A 14,546-nucleotide genomic window follows, 5' to 3' on the forward strand; every position below is an offset into this window, starting at 1 on the left:
AGGAGGCAAGTCGGCGGAGCGATTGCTCATCACTGTGCCAGCCTGAGGCCTGAGCCAAATTTGGCAGCAGGCCTCATTTGAATGGAAGCAGCGAGCTGCGGGAACCAAACTGGTGTCCCGATGCAGCTCGCCAGGCAGAGCCTGACCAATTCCGGCCAGCTCCAACGACGAGCCGGCCCGCCGGTAGGCCCTGGGGAGGGGGAGGCAAAGCCGAGGAGGGGAGGAGGTCAGGCGAGCCCAGCCCAACAGCGGCCCGCAGTTTTTTTGTGGAGCCAGGAGCAGCTCCTTCTGGCTGCACAAAAATATAACTTTGAAAAAGATTTGTGTCCATTTTTTGAACAGCCTCCAGTGGTCCCTTTAAGGATGTTTGTTAGGCTGTTCAAGACTCAGTACAATTAGGCGGAGTTGTGCAGAGAAAGCTCCATCCATTTCGACCTGAATTTAACATCCGGGTCCTACAAGTGGCATATACCTGTTTCAGGCGGGTGGGCTGTTCGGCTATTTACATGAATGTGGCATCAGGCCATAGAGTCATAGAGTCATACAGCACGGATAGAGGCCCTTCGGCCCATCGTGTCCGCGCCGGCCATCAGCCCTGTCTACTCTAATCCCATATTCCAGCATTTGGTCCGTAGCCTTGTATGCTATGGCATTTCAAGTGCTCATCCAAATGCTTCTTGAATGTTGTGAGGGTTCCTGCCTCCACAACCCTTTCAGACAGTGAGTTCCAGACTCCAACCACCCTCTGGGTGAAAAAGTTCTTTCTCAAATCCCCTCTAAACCTCCCGCCTTTTACCTTGAATCTATGTCCCCTTGTTATAGAACCCTCAACGAAGGGAAAAAGCTCCTTAGTATCCATCCTATCTGTGCCCCTCATAATTTTGTACACCTCAATCATGTCCCCCCTCAGCCTCCTCTGCTCCAAGGAAAACAAACCCAATCTTCCCAGTCTCTCTTCATAGCTGAAGCGCTCCAGCCCTGGTAACATCCTGGTGAATCTCCTCTGCACCCTCTCCAAAGCGATCACATCCTTCCTGTAGTGTGGCGACCAGAACTGCACACAGTACTCCAGCTGTGGCCTAACCAGTGTTTTATACAGCTCCATCATAACCTCCTTGCTCTTATATTCTATGCCTCGGCTAATAAAGGCAAGTATCCCATATGCCTTCTTTACCACCTTATCTACCTGTTCCGCCGCCTTCAGGGATCTGTGTCATCCATGGTCATCAATGGAGCGGCTGAGGTGCTCCCCTGATTTTCAACTACTGGCCGCCCGTTTTTGAAGTGCAAAGCAGACGGCGTGAGTTAAATATTTCCCTCATATTCTCTGGGCTGCTAGTCCAGTGCCATAACCGCTAGGTTAATGTGCCTGACAGTAACTATTATTAATCAATTACCGGTAGGTTTCAGTTTTTGGCTCCTTGTCTTTTGATAGAAACACTAAAATCTTAGGGGGTGAATTTCCACGGGGTTTCTCCCCTTTGTCTGCCATAAATTCGGCGGAAGAGCAGCGGAAATCACATTTTTTCCGGAGTTTCCACAGCTCTTCTGCTGATGTTATGGCAGACGAGCAGGAGAAACTCCGGCAGGATCTCACCCCCTTGTAATCTTATACCGTACATACAATTAGTAGTAATGTAGATTTTTAGTGTATGACTAAATGACAAAATTTGAAGAGTAGTGTAACAAATGGCAATTTTTTACATATAAATGTCAGCTAAATGATTATTTGACTAGGAACATTCAGCTAAATACAGCTGTAATCAATGATGAATTACACATGTTTGCAAAATTATTGCACCCCTACTGTTTACACAAAAGGCCTCACATTTCCTACAGTGATAATCACAGGCATGTTTCTGAATCTGTGTTAAACAATCTAGATTTGCAGAATAAGCAGCTTTGTCCTATTTAGATTACACTAAAGGAGGAAAGAATGGGAAGGGGAGAAGGGGAGGGCAAATACTGGCATTATGGCAGACGGAACTGGATTGGGTGTACTTTCCACATGGAAAGGAGTAAGAAAATGTAGTTCATTGCTTGTGGGGCGGGGACACTCTAGAGGTGGCTATTTCTGCTGAACACTACTTATAGGGTCTGGATCTCATTACCCAGCTCTGTGATCTTGCTTTACTGTGGCTGTGGACTTCACCACTTTATTACTATTAACTGCCTTTTCCACTGATACCCAGCACTAAGCAAATATGTGCAATACTTTTTTTTAAGTCGTAATCTAATTATAATATCATGCATCTCTCTTAAAAGTATTTGTTAAAGCAGATTTTGTGCCTTAACTCTGGCTCTAGGCACTGTTTAGGAGCCTGCACTCTTGTTGAGTCCAAACCTGAAGAGACAATGGAGTTGATGAGAACTTGTGCCCGGTCATGCTTCTACAATGTGGCGGAGTGTTGTTATTTTATGTTCTTGAAAAAATGCACACCACCCACAAAGAGACTAACAGGAATTGCAGCCACAGTACCTTCCGAACATGTAACTGAATACATTATACTGTAACTCTGTGCGCTTTGTGTGTTACTGCATAAAATTGAGTATTATCAGCACATAGAATAATATTCCATTACATTTAAACAAACATCTGTTTCTAATTTCTGCACACCTTTTGCAGGTCCTGTGTACTCATAGCAACTGTACTGGTTACACACTGCTATGGTTACCTAGGGCTGAGCAGATTGTCTTTGCCTTAATTACAAAGAGATGTTCTCCATTGTTTTTCAAGTTCACTGAACAGTAGATTTCCTTCATGCGTTTTCTTCTTTATCTTCATGTTCTTATTAAGGATGAATGTGGAACTAAGCTGTGAATCTGGAGGTGCTCTAATGCTGTTAGGTCAATCAAGCAGAGCTCATGATGAGCTTTGCTTGCTTCAGGCTCCATTAAGCTTGTGATTCTTTTCCAAAAACAAAATGAAAACTTGGACCTGAGACAATTTATTTGCATTGAGATGGAAGACAGAATGGCACTCGTTGCAGTTTGGATTTGAATTGATTGGTTTGGCTGATTTCAAATCCAGTCAAACCATTTAGCACTAATTCTTTTGGCACTGCTGTAAATTAACTTGCAAAGAGAGTCATAACTGAGCACTTCTAGATCAGGTATACCAGAGGTCAGTAGTTAGTGGCTCTATAGGATTTCCTTAACAATACAACACAACACCATTCTTACCTCGGGTGTTCTTCATCGCATCACAAAATATATATGTTCTTCATGTTCTCAATGCAGGGCCCCATGAACTAATACTCACTGTGCCAAACCTGGCCAAGATTATGTATTAACATCTCCACTGTTAGTAGGCTGAGACTTTGAGAACTTAATTAACTTGTAACTTTTAATAGCTTTCATCAAGAGAATGTATTAATCTCTGTCCGTGGGACTGGATTCAAGTCCAGGCCTCCAACTGTGAGATAGCATAGGTTTCTCTCAGATCATTTACCTCCCCACTGAACAGAACATATTGCCACTGCAATTCACTCCATCTAGTGGCCCATTCAAGAACTCGTAATACTCACCCATAGGGTAGTTAGGTTTGAATGCGAGTTGAAGCTGCGATCTGAATGCGAATCCAATATTATAAATTAACCAAGCACAAGCTCGCAATGAGACACAATTGAAGTACAAGAGGGGAGGTAAAATGTATCTAATTTCAGGCAGGATAATGGTAGCATGTTACTTGCTACCAATGCTTTCAATGGGAAAAAAGTAGCGATGTGAACTACTTATATGACTTAATCACCACAAAAATAGAAGAGTTCCTGGCCCAAACATATCTCACGGGATATACTAGAAAAGCATTTTTGATATGATGCAGTTCTAGTAGCTCAGCCAGATCATAGAAGGCCTCAGTCCTTACATTTGTGATCTAAGTTCAGCCCAAATATACATCTGTTACTCTATCATTAAATTTACTCTATCTATCCATCTACCTACCTATCTATCGGCCTGTCATATACATTACATTCCTTTAAAAAATGTGCTCCTGAGACAAAATAAAGGGGCAAGATTATTAAGTGCACAGAGTGTCACAGAGTGGGCAATTTATTTGTGATTCTAACCTCAAGCATAGCCCCTCTGCAGTGTCCAGTATCCATTAACAACTCTTATGTACCTCATATCTTTGAAAATCAGCTTAAAAGCAGTGGCAATTTCCTTGTCAAAATTAAACCCCCTTGGTCTCAGGTTCACTCGCGAATAACTGTGGAGACTACCCACTCGTTTCAGTCTGCTGCCTTCAATATCTATCAACAAAAACCCCAATGAGCTGTCACTTTAAATTCTAAAAATGTTATGGTGGTGTACTTTATATCACCAAATCAGACTTAATGAACATCATCTTATAAACTGACTGGCAGTTAAACCACTGAAATTTGCAATCATTTTTAAAGCTGGTATTTTTTATTCCCTGTTCAATTGGCACAATATTTTACAAAACTAATGAAGTCACCACATGCTCCATTAATGTCTGCAAGAAAGAAAAAGCTTCTCTGATGTTGCAGTAAATGTGAGATGTAGACTAAAGAGTTGTAGAACATTCTCATAGACTGACCTCAGAGCCTAAACATAGATTCTTCCATCCATCTTTTCAGTGAGTAGCCATGAGTTGTGGGTTCCATAACTCCGAAACTATAGGCAGCTTTCTCCTCAGCTTCCACTGGGAAGTTGGCACATCCTCACCCACTTCCCTCTCCTTTAGCTCCCTCGTGCCAATTCTGCACTAACACTATTCAGTTCCCCCAGATGAAAGTCCCTGAGCTGTGCCTGGGAGTGAGGAAGCAAGTGACGTAGTGGGTGAGTTTGAGGGGGTTAGGATAGAAAAACATGTGGCAGGAGGTCTTTGCAGGGACCCATAGGTGGAGTCCAAAATTCATCTCCTTCATCTCCCTCTTCAGCATCATCCTCCTCGTCTTCCACATCATCATCGAGGTCACAAGGAGGTAGTTGTGTCTCTGTTCCTCCTTCTCCTCATCATCATTATCATCATCAACATCCTCCTCCTCCTGTTCTCCCAATTGCTGTGGAGAAGCTTCAATAAAAGAGGGTACAAGCTAAGAAGGGATGAGTATTACCCCCTTTGGACTAAGGAGACAAGGAAGGGGATGGAAACTTGTGGCTGTGTGGTGCTTTACAGCGATGCTATGGTCACGGTGTTGGTGTTCAATCACTAACCTGGTGCCGGCATAAATGCTGCAGACCTTGCCATCTCCACGGCAAGAGCAGAGTGTCTCCCCTTGAGCTCCATCACTTCTCCTATGGTGCAAAGTCTTCAATTTGGGGATGCCTTTCATGGACATTGTGAGCCATATTCTCCTGAAACAAAATTGAATAATTTAGGGTAAGGCTAGCAGTTGAGGGCTGTCACCAAGTGGCACAGGGGAGCTGAAGTAAGTGATGTGGTAGTATCATCCTGTTAAAGTGGAGGTAGAGTTTTAGGCTTGTGCATGCAGGTAGTTGCTGATAGGGAGAATGCATAGCAAGATCCTGAGTTGTTGCGAAGCATCTCTCTCTGCGGTTGCCCTCCCTCCTGCTGTGCAGGTGGATGTGTCACAGCACTGTGTTGTGGAGCTCCACGTGTCAGAGGTGGATGGCATGGCCGGCGAGGCTGGTGATGCTGTTCGCCCTCCGAGGAGGTCATGACTGCAGCTACGGCGGCCCCCATCCGGAAGGTGTACATCTGAGGGGGTCCGCAGGGAAGGTACATGTGTCTGGACCCCGGGGTAAGTGTGAAAGTTTGTGAATTTGATTGTCAGGAGGAGGGTGGTGGAGGCCAAACTTTGTCCAAAGTGACAGAGTGGCCTCCTGCAATGAGTGAGGGTCCCTCCCGCCCACCCCAACCACCTGTCAAATGGACCTTTGCAGCTGCCACAGGCTGATGGCCGCAACACGTCTATTTCAACTGGGAGTGTTTCCCCCAGTACAGGAAACAGTCCCTGTTGTTTCTAAAATCCCACCCCTCCTGAAATATTCCCTTAATCAGGCCTGTAATAGCACAATAAATACTTTCAAGTGGCACCCCGCTGGCTTTAATTGCCTGCGGGAGTCCCACATGCGGGGGCTGCGCGCGCACGTCAGCGCGTCTGTGGGGAACCCGGAAGTGGGCGTGTTGGAGCCGGGCTCCCGACCCGCTCCGGGATTCCCCGATTTTCGGAGCCCCCCCCCCCGCCAGGAACACACCCGATAGCGGGTGCTAATATCGGGCCCATGCCTCTATTAATTAAGCCCAGGATCCCACATGCTTTTTTAACAGTCTTCTCAACTTGTCTTGCCACCTTCAAAGATTAATGTATGTGCACCCCCAGGTCTCTCTGTTCCTGCACCTCCTTTAAAATTGTACCATTTGGTTTATATTGCCTCTCCTCATTCTTCCTACCAAAATGCATCACTTTACACTTCTCTGCGTAAAATTTTATCTGCCATGTATCTGCCCATTTCACCAGTCTGTCTATGTCCTCCTGAAGTCTGTTACTATCCTCCACATTGTTTACTACATTTCCGAGTTTTATGTCATCTGCAAATTTTGAAATTATACCCTCTATACCCAAGTCCAGGTCATTAATATATATCAAAAAGAGCAGTGGTTCTAATATTGACTCCTAGGGAACACCACTGTATACTTCCCTCCAGTCTGAAAAATAACCGTTCACCACTACTCTCTGCTTTCTGTCCCTTAGCCAATTTTGAATCCATGTTGCCACTGTCCCTTTAATCCCATGAGCTTTAAGTTTGCTAACAAATGTATTATGTGGTACTTAATCAAATGCCTTTTGAAAGTCCAAATACACAACATCAACCACACTACCCTCATCAGACCTCTCCGTTACTTCATCAAAGAACTCAATCAAGTTAGTCAAACTCAATTTTCCTTTAACAAATCTGTGTTTACTTTCATTTATTAGCCCATACTTTTCCAAGTGCCAATCTATTTTGTCCCAGATTATTGTCTCTAACAACCACCGATGTTAGGCTGACTAGCCTGTAATTGCCGGGTTTATCCCTCTTCCCTTTTTTGAACAGGGAGGTATTATTTGCAATCCTCCAGTCCTCCGGCACCGTCCCTGTATCTAAGGAGGATTGGAAGATTGTGGCCAGAGCCTCTGCAATTTCCACCCTTACTTCTCTCAGGAACATAGGATGCATCCCATCTGGACCGGATGACTTTTCTACTTTGAGTACTGCCAATCTTTTAAGTAGTTCCTCTTTATCTATTTTTATCCTATTCAATATCGCTACTACCTCCTCCTTTACTGCTACAATGGCAGCATCCTCTTCTCTAGTGAAGATGGATGTGAAGTATTCATTTAGTGCCTCAGCCGTGCCCTCTGCTTCCGCAAGAAGAGCTTTTTTGTCCCTAATCAGTTCCACCCTTTCTTTGACTACCCTTTTACTATTTATATGTTTATAAAAGATTTTTGGGTTCCCTTTTACGTTAGCTGCTAATCTATTCTCATACTCTCTCTTTGCCCCTCTTATTTCCTTTTTTAGATCTCCTCCTTACTTTCTGTATTCAGCCTGGTTCTCTACTGTATTATGAACCTTACATTCGTCATAGACCTCCTTTCTCTGTTTCATTTTAATCTCTATATCTTTAGTTATCTAGTGAGCTCTAGCTTTCCCCTTCGTAGGGATGTATCTACTTTGTACCCGAACCAAATCCTCCATGAAGGCCTCCCATCTTTCAATTACTGTTTTGCCTACAATTTTTGATTCCAATCCACCAGGGCAAGATCCCTTTTTAACTCACTGAAATTTGCCCTCCTCCAGTTAAGCATTTTCACATTTGATTGTTCCTTGTCCTTTCCATAACTATTCTAAACCTAATGATATTATGATCACTGTTCCACAAATGGTCCCCCACTGAAACATGCTCCACCTGCCCCACTTCATTCTCTAGTGCTAAAAGTCTGATCAATATGTCATGGGTTTCCATAGGTAGTGCACCCTGGAATATGCAGCTCTCTAGACTATCTGCAGCAGAGCCCTAAAGACAGAGGAACCAAATTGAACAAGGGAACTATTAGCATAATTGCCTTGCCTCTAATGAAGCTTCCACTTGGTAAAAGCACTGCCTCTGGTAAAGTCCAACATCCTTCCTCATGAACTGAGGGACACTGCATGTCAGGCACATTGGCCTGTCAGCCCAAGTTTATGACTGCCTCTTGCTGCTAGGGAACAGCGATCATGGTATCATAAGGTTTAGATTAGCTATGGAAAAGGAAAAGGAACAATCTAAAGTAAAAATGCTCAATTGGAGGAGGGCCAATTTCAGTGGGATGAGAACAGATCTGGCCCGGGCAAATTGGAGTCAAAGATTGGCAGGCAAAACTGTAATTGAACAATGGGTGGCCCTTAAAGAGGAGATGGTTCGGGTACAGTCTAGGCACATTTCCACAAGGAAGGTAGGGCAACCAAAGCCAGACTGCCTGGATGACAAAAGAGATATAGAGTAAGATGAAGCAGAAAAAAAGAGCCTATGACAGATGTCAGGTTGATAATACAAGTGAGAACCAGGCTGAATATAGAAAGTTCAGAGGAGAAGTGAAAAAGGAAATAAGAGGGGCAAAGAGAGAAAATGAGAATAGACTGGCGGCTAAAATAAAATGGAATCCATAAGTCTTGTATAGGCATGTAAACAGTAAATGGGTAGTAAGAGGAGGGGTGGGAACGATTAGGGCCAAAAAGTAGATCTACGCGTGGAAACAGAGGTCATGGCTGAGGTACTAAATGAGTACTTTGTAAATGACTTTACCAAGGAAGAAGGTGCTGCCAAAGTCACAGTAAAAAAGAGGAGGTAGTTGATACTAGATCGGCTAAAATTGATAAAGAGGAGGTACTAGAAAGACTAGCTGTAATTGAAGTAGATAAGTCACCCGGTCCGGATGGGATGCATCCAAGGTTGCTCAGGGAAGTAAGGGTGGAAATTGCGGAGGTACTGGCCATAATCTTCCAAACATCTTTAGATACAGGGGTGGTGCCAGAGGACTGGAGAATTGCAAATGTTACACCCTTGTTCAAAAAAGGGTGTAAGGATAAACCCAGCAACTATAGGCCAGTCAGTTAAATCTCGGTAGTGGGGAGACTTTTAGAAACGATAATCCGGGACAAAATTAACAGTCACTTGGACAATTGTGGATTAATTAAGGAAAGCCAGCACGGGTTTGTTAAAGGCAAATTGTGTTTAACTAACTTGATTGAGTTTTTGATGAGGTAACAGAGGGGATCAATGAGGGCAATGCAGTTGATGTGTATATGGACTTCGAAAAGGTGTTTAATAAAGTGCCGCATAATAGGCTCGTCCGCAAAGTTGAAGCCCATGGAATAAAAGGGGCAGTGGCAGCACGGATACAAAATTGGCTAAGTGACAGGAAACAGAGAGTAGTGGTGAACGGTTGTTTTTCGGACTGGAGGGAGGTATACTGTGGTGTTCCCCAGGGGTCGGTACTAAGACCATTGTTTTTTTTATATATATTAATGACTTGGACTTGGGTGTACAGGCTACAATTTCAAAATTTTCAGATGGCATAAAACTTGGAAGTGTAGTGAACAGTGAGGAGGATAGTGATAGACTTCAAGAGGATATAGATAGGCTGGTGGAATGAGCGGACACGTGGCCGATGAAATTTAATGCAGAAAAGTGTGAAGTGATGCATTTTGGCAGGAAAAAACGAGGAGAGGCAATATAAACTAAAGGGTACAATTCTAAAAGGGATGCAGGAACAGAGAGATCTGGATGCACAAATCTTTGAAGGTGGCAGGGCAGTTGAGAAAGCAGTTAAGAAAGCATATGGGACCCTGGGCTTTATAAATAGAGGCATAGAGTACAAAAACAAGGAAGTTATGATGAACCTTTATAAATCACAGGTTCAGCCACAACTGGAGTATTGTGTCCAGTTCTGGGCACCGCACTTTAGGAAGGATGTGAAGGCCTTAGAGAGGGTGCAGAAGAGATTTACTGGAATAATTCCAGGGATGAGGGACTTCAGTTACGCAGATAGACTGGAGAAGCTGGGGTTGTTCTCCTTAAAGCAGAGGAGGTTGAGAGGAGATTTGATAGAGGTGTTCAAAATCATGAATGGTCTAGACAGAGCAGATAGAGAGAAACTGTTCCCATTGGCGGAAGGGTCAAGAACCAGAGAACATAGATTTAGGGTGATTGGCAAAAGAACCAAAGGCGACATGAGGAAAATCTCTTTTACACAACGAATGGTTATTATCTGGAATGCTCTGCCTGAGGGGGTGGTGGAGGCAGATTCAATCATGGCTTTCAAAAGGGAACTGGATAAGCACTTGAAAGGAAAAAATTTGCAGAGCTACGGGGATAGGGCGGGGGAGTAGGACTAGCTGGATTGCTCTTGCAGAGAGCCGGCATGGACTTGATGGGCTGAATGGCCTCCTTCCTTGCTGTAACCACTCTATGATTCTATAATTCTATGATTCTGCACTAATAGCAGAGCCTTGAAATATCAGCCCTATACTCTTCTTGTTGCACAAATGAACCTGGACTGCCTGGATCATGGAGAACTGCTCCACCATACTTGTTTGTTTCTTGTGACATTTTAATCCCTAAGTGATAGATGTTGGTGCTAAGGAATGGCAGACCTTCCTTTATGGGCACCCATATCAACCACCCTTAGGATCTCTGAGTGAGATCATATTTTATTGTCAGTTTGTGCCAAATTATGGGCCATGTTTTCATTGTGGGCCAAAGCCAATTAAGAACAGAGTGAAGATTGCCCAACCTCATTTCACACAAGACCCTTATAATTGGCAGAGGAAAACATTTTCACCTTGTCAGTCGACACTAGATTTAAACCCAGACCCCAGGAAGAGTGAAATAAGAACAGAAATCACTTCTGCATAACACTTTGCTCAGCCAATGGAGGAGACAACAGACCAAACTCACCTTATTGAGGTAGGCAAAAATGAGTAACAGGCTGACTACCATCTGGTTGCAAGTCAAGTATTCATTGTCTTCAGCTACTCTGCTGTCTTGACTCAATTTATTCTATGACTTTTCTTGTAAAAAAAATCAAAGAAAATTGGAGTATTACATTATTCTGGCATTGAGGAGCCTCTTTTGCTGTTCCCATCATTTTTTCTAATTGTTGAACTGATTGCCATCCTTTGATATTTTTCCACAGTGACACACAAATGACCCAATTTACATATAACATTACCGGGCAGATCCGATGATTTTTCTCTCTTTTAACTCCACAGCTGAGCATGTCTCTAAGCTCCAGTCCTTCCTGTTTGATCAGGTGGAAGAAACCAAGCAGAAAGTAGCTAGCTCTTATTTCTCTGAGGAAATTGCTCAGTTGTTGAAATTTTTCCAGTTAAGTCAGAAATTTCCACAATTTCTCAAATCTGCTCTGTCTCATTTATGTGGCATTAGACACATGTTTACATGTAATTGAAAACGGCTGTTATGTTATGACAACGTACATTTATTCCTAAGGTAAAACCCTTCAATTTTTTTTAATGTTTAATGAGAGAATAGGAGATCACTGGAATGGTTGTCTAGATTTTACTTGTTTGGAGAACAAGCTACAAAGATTTTTTTTGTTGTTGGCAAACTACAGAGAGTTGTAATTGGTTGTTTAACAAATTACCACCAGCAAATTGTTTCTACAGGTTTGCAAGTTGGCTTCAAGTGTTGTGTATCCACTGGATGTTCACCTTGAAGGATTTCAAGGATCTTACCCATCACAGCAATTGAATAATTATTTAACTATACAATCAGTTATTTACCTACTGTTTATTCAAATATTCATTGAACAGTTTGATGAATGGTGCTCTATGGAAGGGAATGAATGTTTCAGTTTGAGATAGATTCACAGTTTATGTTAGAAATACAAATCTCACAGTAAATTTGGTAACATTAATATGTATATATGTAACTAGTTAAATGACCTTGAGAACATTATTTAAGCTGCCTGCAATAGAAACAGAAGACTGAAGCTTAATGTTGTAGCTGTTCTTGCTGCACAAATGAACCTGGGCTGCCTGGATCACAGAGAACTGCTCGGTCATGCTTGTTTGTTTCTCATGAAATCTTATTCCCTAAGTGATGGATGTTGGTGCTGAAGAATGGAAGACCTTTCGTTATGGGCACCCATATCACTGTACATTATAGAAAAGTTTGGCAGTATTTCTTTAAATCATGTCTTCATTATGCGTTTTAGGCAATCATAAGTAATGCCTACTACAACATTTTCCATACAGAGCCAACATTACCTTATATTAGAATGTAAACCTGTGATTAGTAGGTACATCAACATATCCTATTTCACAGCAGAAAATCTATACTCTGTAATAGCTTAGCCTGGCAATGAGTCCTTGGAAGTCCAGTCACCAGATTAGATATAATTCCATTTTGAATAGCCAAATACTTTGAACCAAAAATCCAATTTCTGACGAGCTGTTTTGGTGTAAAACATGCGCCTAAGGTTCCAATATAACAGCAGCCTGCTTGCAGGCGCTCATTCCATGCCAGAAGTGCACCCCCCGCCATATTGGTTAGGGTTCCTCCATAGCGACCCTAGGCGCATACCTGAAACAGGCATTAGGCCCTTTTCATGTGCAAATAGGGGCCTAACGTCCGTTTGAATCCCCCTTTGTAAAATTCGATTGCGACTGATCACAGTATGCGTCGTGCATGCTACGGTCAGTTTCTTCATGTGCTTAGCAACCAAACCAGCGGTCCATAAAGATGGAGGCTGCCACCGGAAAGGTAAGTTTTTTACCTTCAGGTTTTAAGGTAAGTTGTGAGGAGCAGGAGTGCTCCTCCTGGTTCCAAATTGAGTCTGCGGACTGTTGCCGGCTACCGCTCGCAACCCCCCCCCCCCTCGATTGCCTCCCCTCCCCGGACACTCCTGGGGAATCTGAGCCGGCTGAATTCGTGCCCCCTCTGTGAATTGTGAGCTACCTCTGGGGCTGCGACTGGTGCCTGCAAATCGCTGGTAATAAACAATTGAAGCTAGCGGACCAATTTGCTGCGGTCCTGTCGTTGGCTTCATTAGGCACCCGCTTCATTCGGCTGATTCGGACGTGATCCAATTCCTAGGTCATCGTCTTTGGCCTCTACCACAATCGTTTTTCTCTTGCCACTGATTTCATCCCCCTCCTGGCCACTGTCTCAGATTCAACTGGATTGCTTGCAACCTCGGCGTCCTGTTTGACCCAGAGCGGAGTTTGAGGCCCCACATCCTGTCCATCACAAAGAAAGCTTATTTCCACCTCTGTCACATTATCCACCTCTATTCCATCTTAGATTCTTTGACACTGAAACACTTTTCCTCTGTCAGCTCCAGTCTCAAATACTCCAATGTTCTTCTTACTAGCCTCCCAATTTTCATCCTCAATGAACTCCAACTTGTTCAAACTCTTCCATTAATATCCTATTCTGCGCTAAGTCCTGGTTGCCTATCATCTCTGTCTTTGCTACCTTACACTCCTGATCACATTAATTTAAAATTCTTGTCCTTGTCTTTAAATGCCTCCATGGCCTTGCCATACTCTGGGTAGATCTTGACTGTGTGCGATAGTGTAAAACGAGTGATAGCAAGTCGGCAGCCTGTTTTGCATCGTTCCTGAAATTTATTTGTATTAACTTCAATGGAAATATTAGGAACAGAGTGAGTGAGCACTTGGACAAACATGAATTGATCAGAGAGAACCAGCATGGATTTGAAAAGGATGTCATGTCTAACAAACCTAGTTGAATTTTGTGAGGAGGTAACTAAGGTGGTAGATAAGGGAATATCTATGGATGTTATTCATATGGACTTCCAGAAGGCATTCGATAAGATTCCACGTAAGAGACTGTTAACAAAATGAGAGCACAAGAAATTGGAGGCAACCTATTGACATGGCTAGGGAATTGGTTAGGAGGTAAGAGACAGAGAGTCGGGATAATGGGTATGTACTCAAATTGGCAGGATGTGACTAGTGCTGTCCCCCAGGGATCTGTACTGGGGCCTCAGCTTTTCACTATATTTATAAATGAGTGCATGAAGGAATAGAGAACCATATATCTAAGTTTGCTGATGACACTAAGTTAGGTGGCACAGTAATTAGTATAGATTGGGGCAGAAAGTTGCAAAGGGACATTGATAAATTAAGTGAGTGGGCAAAACTGTGGCAGATGGAGCTCAATGTCCGGAAGTGTGAGGTCATCCACTTTGGACCTAAGAACAACAACAACTTGCATTTATATAGCACCTTTAACGTAGCAAAATGTCCCAAGGCACTTCACAGGAGCAATTTTCAAACAAAATTTGACACCGAGCCACATAAGCAGATATTTGGACAGGTGAACAAAAGCTTGGTCAAAGAGGTAGATTTTAAGGAACGTCTTAAAGGAGGAGAGAGAGGTAGAGAGGCTGAAAGGTTTAGGGAGGGAACTCCAGAGCTTAAAGCCTAGGCAGCTGAAGACACGGCTGCCAATGGTGGAGCGATTAAAATTGGGGATGCGCAGAAGGCAAGAATTGGAGGAGTGCAGATATCTCTGAGGGTTGTAGGGCTGGAGGAGGTTACAG

The sequence above is a fragment of the Heptranchias perlo genome, chromosome 1 (assembly GCF_035084215.1).
Source record: "Heptranchias perlo isolate sHepPer1 chromosome 1, sHepPer1.hap1, whole genome shotgun sequence".
Classification (NCBI taxonomy): domain Eukaryota; kingdom Metazoa; phylum Chordata; class Chondrichthyes; order Hexanchiformes; family Hexanchidae; genus Heptranchias; species Heptranchias perlo.